General features: G+C 44.5%; 1 protein-coding gene across 4 annotated transcripts in view; it reads right to left on the bottom strand.

The window, feature by feature from the left end:
* Window positions 1-12,777, bottom strand: part of CILK1 (ciliogenesis associated kinase 1) — a 51,956-nt gene extending 39,179 nt beyond the window's left edge. For 2 of the 4 annotated variants that reach the window (XR_005021982.1, XM_036870509.1), the window contains exon 1: window positions 12,265-12,506. The gene's annotated coding sequence lies outside the window, so the exon portion shown is untranslated. Of the gene's footprint in view, window positions 1-6,843; window positions 6,923-12,264; window positions 12,507-12,709 lie in introns of those variants that run through there. The other 2 variants (XM_036870511.1, XM_036870512.1) reach the window with 2 other exon arrangements.
* Between the last annotated feature and the right edge of the window lie 2,602 nt (window positions 12,778-15,379).

The raw sequence follows: 15,379 nt of genomic DNA, 5'->3' as shown, positions 1-15,379 counted from the left end.
TGCAACCCCACTGTGAAGTACAGGGCTAGGACATAAAAGCCACGGAGGGCAGTAAGGAAATGCAGGGAATGGCTAGAAACTTAGGGTGAGGCCCAGCTGTGAGGGCGTATATCTGTCATGCAGGAGTTTGGTCTTTACCCTGCCACACGGGAGCTCTCTGGGGCTTTTAAGCAGGGAAATGACATGAGGGAGATCCCCCTGGACTATTCAAACTGATGTTAGAATAGAGAGACTAGAGGCAGAGAGACTAGATGGAGGTTACTGCAATAGTCAGGTGAAATATGTGGAAGGCCTGAACAAAGGCACCAGACAGGATGAATGTTATAGAGAGTAGGAGACACAGTGGGTTCTGTTTTCTAAGGTGTTGAATTTGAGATATGCACAAAACCTCTCACTGGAGATGCTCTAAGGTTGCTTTATTTTTTTTCCCCAAAGATAGTGCATTATTGGAGTTCTTATTAGGAGGACAATATTCAGACAATGCTAATACCTTGCACAACTCTGGGGTACTCATAGAACACTACATGAATGGTGTCCACTGGAGTTTTGCAACATCGCAGCTGTGGGTCCGGAACAAGGGACATGACAATCTCAACATACCCCTGAATTACTGTTCAACTTTGGATGACAAACTTCAAGATAGATATTAAAGAACATAATAAGGGGCCTAAATGAAAGCACGAGAAGAATAGTTGAAGAAACAGAATACATGAAGAAAAAGGGACTTAGGAAGCTATGGTGATTGTTTCAAGGGTACAAAGGAGTATCAGAGAGGAGGGTTAGTAACACTATATACAGATCTAGAGAACAGAACCATGACAACTATCTGAGCTTTCTGTTCTCTAGTGAATTATTTCCAAGTGGTATTATTCAAATTAGCATTAGACAAAAAGTAGCATTCAACCCATGGTCAACTCTGAGCATATCCTAGCAGGAAGTGGTTACTGACTTTTGAGATCAGTATTGTTCAGTTGTTCATCATTTTTGTGGTGGCCTGAATATGACGACTCATGTTTTACTCTGAAAGGAAAGGACGAAAACAACAGAGTGATGGACAACGCACTAGGAAAAAGAAGGGCAATATGACTGATGCCATTGCTGACCTACCCAATAGCAATGCTCCTCTTGCTGCTTAGTTTATAGGGCTCTGATTTTATTCACGATTCAATACAGTCAGGGATGGCAGTCACCTACTACAGCCCCAGGGCATGGACAACGATCAGTTGAAGCCAAGCCAAACAATTCCATTGTACTTCCTACCGAACACTGTTTAGGAGTGGGACTATGGCTCTGACTTATGAGACGGAAAGGAAAGTGAGCTGGTGAGGGGAGAGAAGGGCTTCTGAGAGGGAATCTACCCTTTGATAGAGACAGCTGACAAAGAGGTTGCCCTGTGTTTCTGCCTTGAACATGGTTGTATAAAGCTGTAATATTCAGAGCTGAGACAGTCTTCTGGTGATTATGAGACGTCAGCTCTAAAGATGAGAATCCCAACCGCTGAGGACGGATTAAAAGAAAGAAGCTGAATCCTGGATGACATCACTGGGCTGCTGCACGATCCCTGAAAATATCTGCTTTAGATTTCTTGTTATATGACCTAATCAAAAGTCTTTGTTGCTGAAGCCACCATCAGATATTCTGTCAAGGACAACTGAAAGCATTCCTCTGGAATACACACAGTGACCAGGGAATGGCCCTTGGGGTAAGTTTCTGGCAGGGTAGAGACGACCAGAGTGCTACAGTTGTACAAGCAAGAAGTCACCATGTGGACCACTAGCCAAAAATCTCAAGGAAGGCTTACGGCCACTGATCCCTAAATAATGGCTAATTTCTCTCGTCATGGACGTGTCATTTACTGATCCATGCATCACTGGCAAAAACCAATTAAAAAAATTTTTCCTTACTAACAATATTAGTTTTCCACAGCTGCTGTTCATGAATTACCATAAACTTGGTAGCTTAAAACAGCAGAAATGTGTTCTCTCACGTTTCTGGAGGCCAGAGTCCAGAACCAGTATCACTGGGTCAAGATCAAGGTATTGACACCTCCTCCAGAGGTACTGGCTCACTTCCTCCTTGTCTCTTCCAGCGTCTGGTGGCTGCTGGTGTTCCCTGGCTTGTGGCCACATCACTCCAGTCTCTGCCTCTGTGGTCACACTGACTCCTCTCTGTGCCCAATCTCCCTCTGCTTCTCTCTTACGAGGACTAGTGTTTCCATTTAGGGCCCACTAAACCTATCTCCATTTAGAGATAGGTTTATCTCCCCATCTCAGATTTCTTAATTTAATCACATCTACAAAGTCTATTTCAGGGACTAGGACCCAATATCTTCAGGGGATAGATACCACCATCCAATGAAACCTCCCAAAGACTCCCACAGTCATCTGAGCTATGGCAGCCATGGTTTTCTATTCATACAAAGTTGAGTGTCTTAGGAATGAAATCAAGAATCTAATGCTTAGTTACCCAATGAACAAAGGCAGTCCTTTTTGAACGATAGAGAGTATTTCTCTTTAACTCTACAAAGCAGACAAGACTTCACAATTCTGGCTGAAATCTCAGTAGATGACAGTAGCATACGGAGATTCTACCCTGTGTGGACCGGGGGTTGCAAACAGGCAGCCTGAGGATGGAATTCACAGATATGCTTTGAGTTTATATTTAAAAATGGGAACTTTCATATAAATATCGAGATTTGGGGTAGCTCCAGAAAAACTGAAGAGCTAATAACACAAGGTCCTTTGTCCTCCGTGGGAATAAAAATCTAGACAAGGGTGGTCACTGGCCTTTTAGGCCAAGCGTGAGCTCTCTATCCCGTCACTGTCCCCAACCTCCCTGTGTCCCTAAAATGAATGTCGTGTCAGTTGCTAATTTTTTTTTTTTAGTTGCCATTTATTTTTGCACTTTCACGGCCACTTGTTTTACTAGAAGAAAAATATTTCTCTATCCCTCTGCCTATATCAAAAGTAACAAAGGAAAAAGCCTGGAAAAAAATCTCATTCGAAGAAAAACTGGAGGGAAAGAAAAATTGTTGTTCTCTTTTTAAAAGAGAAGAGCAACTCCTTACCGTTTAACAAGCACATACCCAGCTTCCTTGATTCCTGTACATTTCCTCCTCTGCCCCTGAGAGCATCTGAATTCACAGTTCCTGGTATAGACGGTCACTACTGCCTGGGAAGTGAATGGGGTGTAACAGCCCATCCATTAACTTGGGGAATCAGCTAACATGTTAACGGGCAGTACTTCTAAATACCACTCAGACTCCAAGAATGAACTTGGATAATCACTCACTATAAGCAATCCACACATAGCTTACTAATATATCAAATAAGCCAAAAAGGTAATAATAATTTCAGAACTTACTATGTATACCGTACTGTTATAAGTGCTTTGCATATATTAATCCATTCAGTCCTCACAACGGCACCAGGTAGGTACTATTATTATGACCCCTATTTTACAGATAAGGAATCTGAGACACCAGCTACTTGTTCAAGGTTATGCAACTAATAAGTGTTGGCAGTGAGATAGGAACCTGGGCCGACTGCACCAAACTTAGGGGAGAGATTGCAAAAGATCCAAAGGTTATGAAATCTTTTGAGGATCTGAGAACGAGAGGAATTAAAAGAAGTACTTTGTAGCTCAAAGTCCAAATATGGAAACCGGTGATGTGGCCATGCTCTAGTTGGCCTCATTCTACAATCAAACTGCAGTGGACTGAGCGGGGACCTTGCCCGCAGCCACTGCCTACAGGGGAGGCAAGTGATTGCAGACAAAGGGGAACTGAGCCCCAGTTTCCACTCGGCACAGACCTCCTGTGACTCGGAGCATCTCTTGGCCCTCGGGTTAATTTCTGTGAGGTGAGGGCACGGGACTTAATGAAGCAAGGTGGTTTCCTGCTCCATTGTTCTGTGGTTCTGTGGCTCTCTGGGTCAGGAATCAAGCTGGCACTTGTCTAAGAAAAAAAACAGATCAACGTTTCCACCTTTCCCATCACATGCACAAAAGCTAGCAAAGAGCAGACAGTGCCCCAGAGGGACCCTGTGTGCTATACATCATCTCCCTTCCGGAGCAGGATAAGTGTCTCACTGTCTCAGCCAGACCCCAAAGCTCAGAACCTACTCCTTTTCCTCCCTCCGAGTCCAGCTCAAACATCACCTTTCCAGGGCCTCCTGTCCCAACCTGCACAGACACAGCCAACGGCTCTCTCCCCAAGAGGCCACAGTGCCCTGTCCCCACTCCCCAGTGGTCAATGACACGCAGGCCTGTCCCGGACAGTCACCACGCTTCTTTCACCTCTGCTCTCATACCTCATGCTCCGCCTACACTAGCAGGTACTCATGGTTTGAATGGTCAAAACATGAATTTTAGTCTTTGCTATGTATCTTCTGTACCACCCTTGGTAAGTATCTCAAAACAGAATGCTTCTATTTCTTCATGCGCAAAGTCATGGTACTCAGATTGTTTGCCCTGAGCAGAAATGTTCTGAAGTTCTGAAATGGGAGAATAGTAAATACTGCAGAAAGGCTAAAGCAGGCAGGCTGCCTGGGCCCTCCCACCATGGTGCTGGAATTACTGGGTCTCAAAGAATCACAGAAAGGTCCCCACAGTGTCGTCAGATCAGGCCTTCGGCTTCTGGGTTAGGCTGTACCCAACTCACAGAGCAGCACAGCTGTATTTCGCTTTCAAAGGGTTCCAGACAAACTTTGAAATGAATGCTATGGTTTTTCTGGCTAGGTGACATTGGGGAAACCTTCCTGCGGTCTGTCCCAATTCCCTCCCCTCGGCTCAGTCCTCAGTAGGGCAGATCATCTGCTCACGGCCAGGATCTCACACCGGGTGCCCTGCTCATTCCCAGCCTGGGAAACCAACCAAGCAAAGGGTGGTCCGCTCTTTAGTTTGAAAACTTAAGAGTCACTGAATAAATGCCACAATTACTCATTTTTTAAGATAGGAGACAGAAAATTGTGTGCAAAAGTGGGCATCTCTGGGAGTCGTGGTTTACCAGCGCCACTTCCACCATTCAGACCTGTGTGAAGAGCTTTTCTCCCTGAGCCTTGATCGTTTTCCACTGAAAAGATGCCACTGCTTTCACCTGTCCTCATCGGAAAACTAGATCATGTGCAAAATCACTCAATGGCCCTTCTCCTGGCACTTCTGAGTTCCATTTTACCTTAACTGGCATGAATTCTAGGTTCAAACATTTCATAACTTTACAAGAGTAAAGTTAATATTGTTACATTTCTAAAGTTAATATTGTTACATTGTTACATTACATCATTACATTTTTAAAAGGTACTAAAAATAATACATTTGTATTTCTAATTTTTCTCTCTGGGACCTAATTCTTCTGCCCACATACATTTTAACAAGAATGTCCTTTAAATATTTTGCCTCTTGGACCAGTGCTTTTTTCTGCATTGGGGACAGCAGCTACAATGCCAAAAGAGCCTCCTTTATTGTGGAACGTGCTCTGCCTTTCCTGTGACAAGGAGCACATTAAAGATGCTTCTGGCTACTGCCTTAATTGGAAGGATGGGAGAAGAGGATCCGTTACCTGGGCTGCCCTCTTCTATTCCCCAGAGACTGTTTCATGCCATGACCTCCCTCACATCCTTCAACCCCAGCTTCTGAAAGGAGAATTCATGCACCAGGTCCTAAATCCCAGGAGAAGGGTCTACCACTTCCCATCACTTCTCCCACAAAGGGCGCTGTGTCCCGAACCTAAAGTAAAGTCTTCCATTGCTTGTAGATTATTTCTAAACTAGGACCCATCATTCTATGTGGTCTGTGGGCTGTGAAGAACCGAAGGGAAAGGAAATATTGAAGACCCAGAGGAAGAATAAATTTCCTCTGACTTGTGGGAAACTGCGGATGAGTTGGGGTGACAGTCTCCCAGCTTCACGCAGGCGGTGGCCGTGGTCCCAGCCCCAGGTGCTCACCTGATTGCCACCCTCTGTTCTAAGGGTGGGCAAGGGAGGGCGAGGTGAAGATGAGGGAGTGAATCAGAACATGTCACACATTCAAGCGCTACTCAAATATCACAGCACGTTTAACTCAGGGCTGATCTCACGCAGCGTAAGATGCTTCACCACCGTGTGTAACAACAAACAAATCAATAAAACATATTGAGGAAGTAAAGGCTTAACATAAAAATAAAATAGAGCAGGTGTCAGCAAATGTTTTCTGTGAAGGGCTGGTGAACACGTTAGGCTGTGAGGGTGACATGTTTCTGGCACAACTATTCAAATCCTCTGCTGTAGCACAAAAGCAGCCACAGATGACACGTAAACAAATGGGCACGGCTGCATCCCGGTACAAGTCTATTTACAAAAACAGGCAGCCGGCAGGACATGCCTGCAGGGCATGATGTGTGGACCCCTGAAGCACAGGAAACCTTGCACGGAGGCAGAGCACTTTAGCCTTTTCCACATAATCCTCATTTACCTGTGGGTCACAGGGTTACATATACAGACTGTGTGTATCCTGAGAATATAAGCTTCCTGCGGGCAGAAATTTTGTTATGTTCACAACTGTATTCCCAGCGACCAGACAAGTACCTGGCATCCAGTTGGCCCAAATAGGTGCTCAAAATATAGATGTGTTGAATGAATAAATTAATGAATGAGTAACTTATGGGTTTATAAAGGGTCACTTTGTTAATTTTCCTATACCATCAACCCCACTCCTACTGCCATCCCTCATAGATTCTTTGCAAAACTGAACAGCTCTAATGGAGGCTAGGGCACAAAAATTATGAATCCTTCTAAAAGCTTTTATAACAATTTAGGAAAACATTTGCTTTTTAACAGCTAAGATGACAGGTAGGCATATATAACTTACTTTTTTCTCACTCGGTTTCGTCTGGTTAAACCAATCATCAGTAAATTCACTTTCAAAGCACAGGCAGTGTCCAAGAGGACAGAACCATTAACTATTGTCTTCTCGGAACTACAAACTCATGCAGACAGTAACTTTCATGATATTGTGAAATATGTAGGTGGACATTACACCACTACTCCTTTATCTTCTTGGTTCTGGGCCATTATCTTTTATATTAACCACGAGAGCAGTCACATGTTATCAGCACTTTATCATAGACCACACTACACCTATAAAAAGATAAAAAATGACTCACATTGATCTTTCCTCACAAATATGTGGCTCTCACAAGCCCTCGGCCATCACTGTACACTTATCAAGTGGCTACTAAGAGCATGGTGGAAATAACACTATTGTGTTATTTTATTTTAAAAACAGTATTTTTTAAATTAAAAAAAAACTGAGGCTGACAAACAAAATCTAGGAAAAATTGAAAGTAAGGTAATATATAACCTAACGCTAATTAGCATAGATTGAATGCTCAGTTTAATAGGACCTAAGTTCAACACGGGCATAGTATCATATTGAGGAAACCTGACTATAGAATCAGATTTTTTTTTCCCTATAAGGGACCTGAATGATCACCCCCCCCACCCTCACTTTACAGCTGAGATGCTGCAGCCCAACGGACAGAATTCTTGTTACCTTCAGGGCAGCAGAGTTTTAAATGTGTGAATATAAGAAATGTTTTCATAGTTGATTAAAGATGTAACAAATGCTCCCACTTCCCCTTCTGCAAAAAGTACATGAAGGTATTGCTAATCCTGAAACTACATAGAAAAAAAAGTGGCAGCTCTCCAGAGACGTGTTTTCTTCAAACTCTGAGACAGCTTCAAAAGTCGGCGCTCCCAGGATTTGAAGCCAGCTGCACAGGTGAGTTCAAACCCAGGCACTTCTTCCTACGAAGGTTTCGACTTTCAAAGCACAGTGACTTACTTCACTCTGTATGACAGACTCTAGGTCCATCCACCTCACTACAAAATAACTCAATTTCGTTTCTTTTTATGGCTGAGTAATATTCCATTGTATATATGTGCCACATCTTCTTTATCCATTCATCTGTTGATGGACACTTAGGTTGAAGTAAGTCAGAAAGAGAAAAACAAATACCGTATGCTAACACATATATATGGAATCTAAGGAAAAAAAAAAAAAAAAAAGGGCATGAAGAACCTAGGGGCAAGACGGGAATAAAGACACAGACCTACTAGAGAATGGACTTGAGGACATGGGGAGGGGGAAGGGTAAGCTGTGACAAAGTGAGAGAGTGGCATGAACATATATACACTACCAAATGTAAAATAGCTAGTGGGAAGCAACCGCATAGCACAGGGAGATCAGCTCGGTGCTTTGTGATCACCTAGAGGGGTGGGATAGGGAGGGTGGGAGGGAGGGAGACGCAAGAGGGAAGAGATATGGGAACATATGTGTATGTATAACTGATTCACTTTGTTATAAAGCAGAAACTAACACACCATTGTAAAGCAATTATGCTCCAATAAAGATGTTAAAAAAAAAAAAAAAAAAAAGCACAGTGAGCCAGGCACTTAACGTGCAAGGACGCTTCCGTTTCCTTGGAAGGAATCAAGAAAGGAAGCTCTCCGCTTGGATTGAATATTTCCCTAGGATCTGTTGAGCAGTAGAATTTTCCGAGCATCAGACAGCACCTCACGAGGAGCAGAGAGAGTGAGCGTGAATTCCACATCAACCTTGGTTACCATCTCGAGGGGACCCTCCACTGCTTCTACTTCTTTGGCTACAAGTAAAGATGCCTCTGATTTCTTCCTTCCATAACTTAGCATTTTAATGCACTCTGCCCCAGGAATTGATTTACTTCAGCAAATTGCTTTTACCAGGAAATTTTCTTGAACACACAGGTGTACTAATAAGGAAGTTAAAACCCTTTCAAGGAAAGCACAGGCACAACCTAGGACACGGTTACACGGTAGATATGGGTGTAAGTCATCTGGCGCACACCTCTGCATGTTCGCCGGGTCACCTACAGCAACCACAAACACTGAGGTCCACAGATAGGAGGTTTCTGATGCTCTAGTTACAGGCCTTTCTCAGAAGGTCATGGTCAAGCAAGAGAGCTGATGAGAAAATTTACAGTTAAGACACTATTCACAGGCTGACAGATCAACATACAAAGAAAGGTCACTGTGCCCAGAATTCTGCCAAGAAATCGCTAGGCAACACGTCCTACCATAAATACATACCCTCACAAGCAGAAAAACAGAAGTGCTACGTACAACTCCAACTCAGCAAGAGCCTGCAAGATGAAATGGAGGAGCTTGCCGCAAAGAAGCAGTGAAAAAAAAAATTTAAAGGCAGTCGTGTTCCTGGCAAGGTTCAGACGGAAAAACAGCAACAGATCCCAGAAGCAGAGCTGTCACCGGGAATAACCTAAGCTCAAGCTGTTTTAAGTAAGGGCAGGATAACACGTACTAAGGGTTCTGCATGGCTGCCATCCCCTGGGCCTCCAGACCCAGCCATGACTTGACTCCAAGTCAGCTGACAAACATCTACCAGATATTTGCTACATGTTCAGGGCTCTCCCAGTCACTGGAGGGATGAGCAGATTTTTGTCAGGTGTGTTCCAGGTGCTGTTCAGGCACCAAGACCATCTCCACACTGCAGCCAGGTGGGGAGGCATTTCCCCTATTTTACACGCGAGGACTAATGCTTGGAGAATCCATAAGGCCACATGAGTACTGAGGAGTGAGGCCCCAACCTCAATTCTGCCTGACTTCAAAGCCCACAACCCCACATTACCATGCAGAAAATATGGCTCCTGCCCTAAAGAGGCTTAAAATAACCTAAACCAATGAGAGATCAATATAAGCCCTCGAGCTTCCGTGGTGGCGCAGTGGTTAAGAATCTGCCTGCCAATGCAGGGGTCACGGGTTCGAGCCCTGGTCCGGGAAGATCCCACATGCCGCGGAGCAACTAAGCCCGTGCGCCACAACTACTGAGCCTGCACTCTAGAGCCCGCGAGCCACAACTACTGAAGCCTGTGTGCCTAGAGCCCATGCTCCGCAACAAGAGAAACCACCACAATGAGAAGCCTGCTCACCTCAACGAAGAGTATCCCTGGCTTGTCCACAACTAGAGAAAGCCGCATGCAGCAACAAAGACCCAACTCAGCCAAAAAAAAAAAAAAATACAAGCCCTCAACGCTAGTGTCAAAGTCAAACTTTAAAAGGTGCATTACAAAAGAAACTGGAGACTTGCAAGAGAGAGAAGAGAAATGAATAGTTAGAGAAGATGTTATAGAAGAAGTGAGGACTTAGCTTCCTCCTCTGAGGAAGGGTAAGATTTGCACAGGAGATGGGGGAGAGGGGTGAGGGTTTCTAGGACAGCGATCTGAGCAGGAACCATCCCGGCCCCCTTAGTAGAACAGGCTCGAAAGAAGACCACACCCATAGAGTGCAAAGATGTATGCTGAACTGAAAATGGAATTTAGATAGGAGGGGTGAGGCCTCATTATGAAAGGCCTTAAAAATCAGGCAAATTATTTTAGACTTGAGAGAGTTGAGAAGGGAGAGGACCTGAGGGTTGCAAGGCAAGGAGAGACGTGAGGAACTGATAGTTTTAAAAGACTAGATGGACAAGAAGCTGAAGAAACCAGAAATGTGTGTGTCTCATTCATTCATTCACCCATTCCATCCGCCCATCCACTCATTCAGCAAACATTTAATGAGGACTTACCAAGAGCCAGCTTGGGGCGCTAGCTCAGAGGCTGCCCCAGTCTGCAGGAGAGGAAGGGTGAGCTTCTGGATTAGAATATGGAGGGAGGGCGCTATATAAATCACATGTCAAAGGTCTTCATGACTCATTGATAGAAAGGATGAAGGAAATGAAGGAAAAGACTGTTAAAGAGAATTCCAAAAGGTTCAAGACTGACAGGATTTCCACCATTACTGGGAACCTCAAAAAACAATGAGAAGAAAACAATGAAAGTAGAAAAAGATCTTTGATGATGTGAAACAGTCAACAAATAAAACCCCCAAAGCCTGGTTTCTTTATCCTGGTAGCCTGTTTACACACAGTCTGAAAGTAAGAAATTTCAGTGAGAAAAAAGCATTTCTTTGTGGCTAAATGCTGAGTTCCCTTGGCTAGGACAGACCTCTGCCCACTCAAACAAGCTCCATCAACCCTCCAACACATCCTTCCATCATCTGAAACTAAACTGGTCTCACTTAGAAACGCGGTTGCCCGCTCTTGCCCTGCCACCAGTTTTGACTCTGGAGAAGGGGACAAGGTAAAGGGGACAGGCAGGGTCACTGTAAGGGCTGGACCTTAGGGAGCAAGCAGTGGTACAGGGTATCATTTTAAATAAAGAATCCCACCACTGCTCTTATTTCTACACCCACAATTACTGGTCCTCAAATAGACAGGAAGGCCAAATTTTTTACCAAATTGCAGTGCTTTGTTCAGAAACTATTTCAAATGTGCATATTTATGAATACATTAACTCTTAGCACAGCTAACATATGGTTGAGGCACAAATTCTTCTTAATAATTTATATGTTAACTACACAAATTTAAAGCTCATTTTAATTTTATATTCAGCAAAAGTACAATTCACTTTGAGGGCACATCCTGAAAGCCCACTCACTGGAAAATGTGAGAAACCGAAAACTGTACCTATCAAGCTGCTACAAAGAGTGCTCCAGGCAAAAATAGAAAACAAGTGCCAATACCTTAGAGAAGTCTAGCTCTGGATGCAAAATTCAGGGTGATATTTTCTCAGTATAATTCAGCTTTAGCAAAAGCAGCTCTTTATTTAGTTATAAGTGGAAACGAATACTCTTTTCTGCAGAATAAGGCATTCAACTACTTTTTTATTTAAAAGTAAAAGCCCTCAATGCTAGTGTCAAAGTCAAACTTTAAAAGGTGCATTACAAAAGAAACGGTGGTTCTGTAAAGTCCTTCAGCATCCCTCTCATAACATCTACTCAGATTAGTAAGAAAGAAATCAGAGCAGAAAGAAACCCAGTGAAAAATGGTTGCACATAAATGTGTGAGGATTTCTTGCTCAGACCTCTTGCGGGACAGCCAAAGGCCTAGTCAGGAAAATTCCGAAAGCAAGTCCTCCATATCCTACCAAAGGGGCTTCAAATCGGGCCGGGATCTTTCCCTTCTTTAACGCCAAAAGGTAAACACCCATCAAAATCTTCCAGACTCCGAGGAAACGGGAGTTTTTCTGCCAAGAGGGAGAGACCCACAGGACCGCGGAGAGAAACTACAGCCCGAGAGCCTCTCCCTCGCCCTCCGATCCTTCGCGGGGCCACGACACTGGGGGCCCTCGCAGCTCCGGTCCATCACCCCGAGTGACAGGTCACCCGGCAGAAGCCCCTAATCCCCCACCCCACTTACCGGCGCCGCGAGCACAGGCGGGGGCCCGCCCCTGCGGGGAGCGCGGCTTCTCGGAGGGCGGGCGCGGAGCCGGCCCGGGAGCGGGAGCAGGGCGACCCCCGCTAGGACGGGCCGAGGGGTCCGCGTAGGGACGCCCGGGGGCGCCGGCGAGGGGCGCGGGCCGCGCCGCGCATGGTGAGCGGCGGGGCACCCGGCCGCTCTCCAGTCTCCGGCAGGAAAACAAACAAAAGGCAGGGAGGCTTCTGGTGGGGACGACCGGCCTCTTTCCCTGGGAAAAGTTACCCTGCAGCTCCCCTCGCTGGCCCCGCGCGTCCCTGCACCGCGGCCGGGCCGCCGGGGGCGCCGAGCCGCGCGCTCCGCTCTCCACCCGGGGCCCGCTGGAGCCCAGGGTCCCTGAGGCCCGCCGACCGCCAACGCGCCCTCCAGCTCCACACGCTCGCCTTACTGCAGATCGGCTGCCTCGGGCATCAGGATGGAGAAGTGCAGGCTGAGGATGCACGTTCGGAGGACATCTCATTACAGGTGATCGAGGTGAACACACTTTCCTGGCTTTAAAAAACGTAACTGCAGTGCCACCGAAAGTGGTTGAAGATGGCAAATTGCGTCATATCTATTTTACCATAATAAAAAATATTTAAAATAAAAACCAGACTGCCCGTTAGCATCCATTTGAACTTCAAGAGTTTTTATATTGTGAGCAACTTTAGTTTGGAAAACCGGATTGTTAGGTGGGGAACAGACTAGATAATGGTCTACAGAATCGTCCTCTGTGTGTTAACTAGTTATATGAAGTCTAACACTTAACACTTTTTAAACACTGTCACTTGTGTCGTTAGTTATATTGCGGAGGTAAATCATCCTATAAGGATTGGCCCTGAACCACTTTGAAAAAACAAATTGCTTCGAGGTCCTCGATTTAAATTCACATAAATGCCCTAAGCCGAGGGTGCTCAAACTTTAGTTGGAGGCATCAGAATCACCCAGAGAGCTTGTGAAAACAGATTGCTGGGCCCTCTCCCCAGAATTTTGGTGCTGATGCTACTGGTCAGGGAAACCACACTGCCCTAAGCAACACAGTTTTAATTAATAAAGCAGTATTCCTTTCACACATTGTGGATCCTTCTCTGAGTTTAAATTCCCCAGCGCAGATCAATTTTCTCTCACTATCTTTGTTTTTGAATTCTAAGAACCGAAAAGATTGTTTTTTCCAAGAAGAATCTATGCAAAAGGCCTGAATCCCTCTTTCTTCTTGCCTCTGTTGAAGAAACCTGCAAGATACAGGACAAACTTCCTTAGACTTCCTGTCTCAAATGGGAAAGGGTCATCTGGCCGCTTGGCAAACGTATAACATTTATCTGCCTTCATGTTTACCTATATAACACCCAAACCATATGGCAAATGAAAATTGAACGTCATTGTCAATGAAAAGATAGGGAGACAGGAGGCAGCCTAACAAATCATATACTACTCCCAGAAAAAGTGATTTTTAAAGTATTTAAAATGATCAGTTTTAGTCAAATTCAGTTGTCCAAGCAACTGGCAAATGGACTGTCTTGATCTACCTTTAACAAGGGTCCACTGGGCTAGTAAGTGGCTTAGGTCAGTAGTCCTAGCCTCGGGAAAATTATAAGTAAGTATTACATAATATGATGAGATAATACAACCCTGTAAAGAAGCCTAGTGGATACAGTGGATACTGACCTAAAATTGAAAATTAGTAGCTATGAAACATAACAGCGTTTTAATAAAATAGGTGCTCAATTTATTGTTAAAAATACGAATTATTATTTCATTAAACTTTTTTATTTACTAGCATAATAGAAATCATCTGTGCTAACTGACTAAGCATTCAACAAGTTTAATGAAATAGACTCATTCTGAAAATATTTCAATACCCCATTCCTCATTTGCAAAACTGATCTTTTGTATTCATGAGTCACATATAACATTTTCTTCTATTATAAATCTGTACATCTAATCTTTCTCCCCTGATTTAAATTTCAAAATACAGTTTAAAAGAGGTCATTGGAAGGAAAATCATCCTTAAAAGACCTAAGCCCTAGTCTCTTAAAAACTGAAAACTAGTAAATTTTTAGTCCCCGTTAAACAAGAATGTACTTTTTATAGGTAGCTGACTTAGGATGCAAATGAAAACACACCCATCGGAAGGGTGGATTCTAATATTAAAAGACAGCAGTTGGGGCTTCCTTATTGTAGCTCACCATTCTGCACCCCTCCCATCTTTTTTCTTTTTTTTTTTTTTTGCCTCTATTTTCTGAAGAAAAATGTACTGCATTACTAAGATCTAAATAAATAGAATAAAAGAAAATAATGGATAAGAGATTTAAACTCTTGTGAACTCGTGGAACCACGAGTAGGATCTTTGAAACCTGATGACTATTAGTACCCCACACCTAGTAGAAACTTTAGAAACTCCATAAATGTTTGCTGAATGAAGGTAAGAAGCCCCAAGACTAGGTTTACACAGAGCAGAGAGCATGCAAAATTCAGTATTTAAAACAATGTAAAGTGTGGGAAAATAATACTCCGCCTGACAAACAAGAGTGCCTTCTGCGGAAATGAAATCAGGTGTTTGGGCTGTAAGAAGCGGAGTCCGGACGGCAAGTGAGGGTTGGCGCTCTACGCGGAACGGCGGACTACAAATCCCAGTGCGCCGCGGGAGCCGTCTCCGCAGGACTCGGGGTTCGGAGCCGTAGAGCCGCAACGTCCTCCCGCGTTGCATGATGGGATCTGTAGTGAGACGGGCGTTGCGGGGGCTGTTTTCTCTCCTCCCGCTGCTTTCCTGAGCGCCTGTTTCTCAGTCTCCAGGACCGTGTCTTTAAAAAGTTTAGTCGTTATAACAGCCTGTGACGATAGTGGAATTTAACTGTCTCCCTGCAATCCCGGAGTGGGACTCTAACCACAGTCGCCGAGGATCGTGTAGTGACCGTCCCGAGCACCCAATTCGATGCCTTCGGGCCGCTTGCCTTAGGGTCTCAACTCTATAAATTTGAGTTAACTCCTGTTCAAGTTTGCGTTAAGTTCACTGAGCCGAATACTAGGCTGAGTTTGGCCTTCGGCACCCCGGGCTGACCTCATCCGGGCTGTCCCTCGC

This window comes from Balaenoptera musculus, chromosome 11 (genome assembly GCF_009873245.2).
Source record: "Balaenoptera musculus isolate JJ_BM4_2016_0621 chromosome 11, mBalMus1.pri.v3, whole genome shotgun sequence".
Classification (NCBI taxonomy): Eukaryota; Metazoa; Chordata; class Mammalia; order Artiodactyla; family Balaenopteridae; genus Balaenoptera; species Balaenoptera musculus.
The sequence above is the reverse complement of the archived record's forward strand: the minus strand, read 5'-3'. Positions and strand labels throughout refer to the sequence as shown.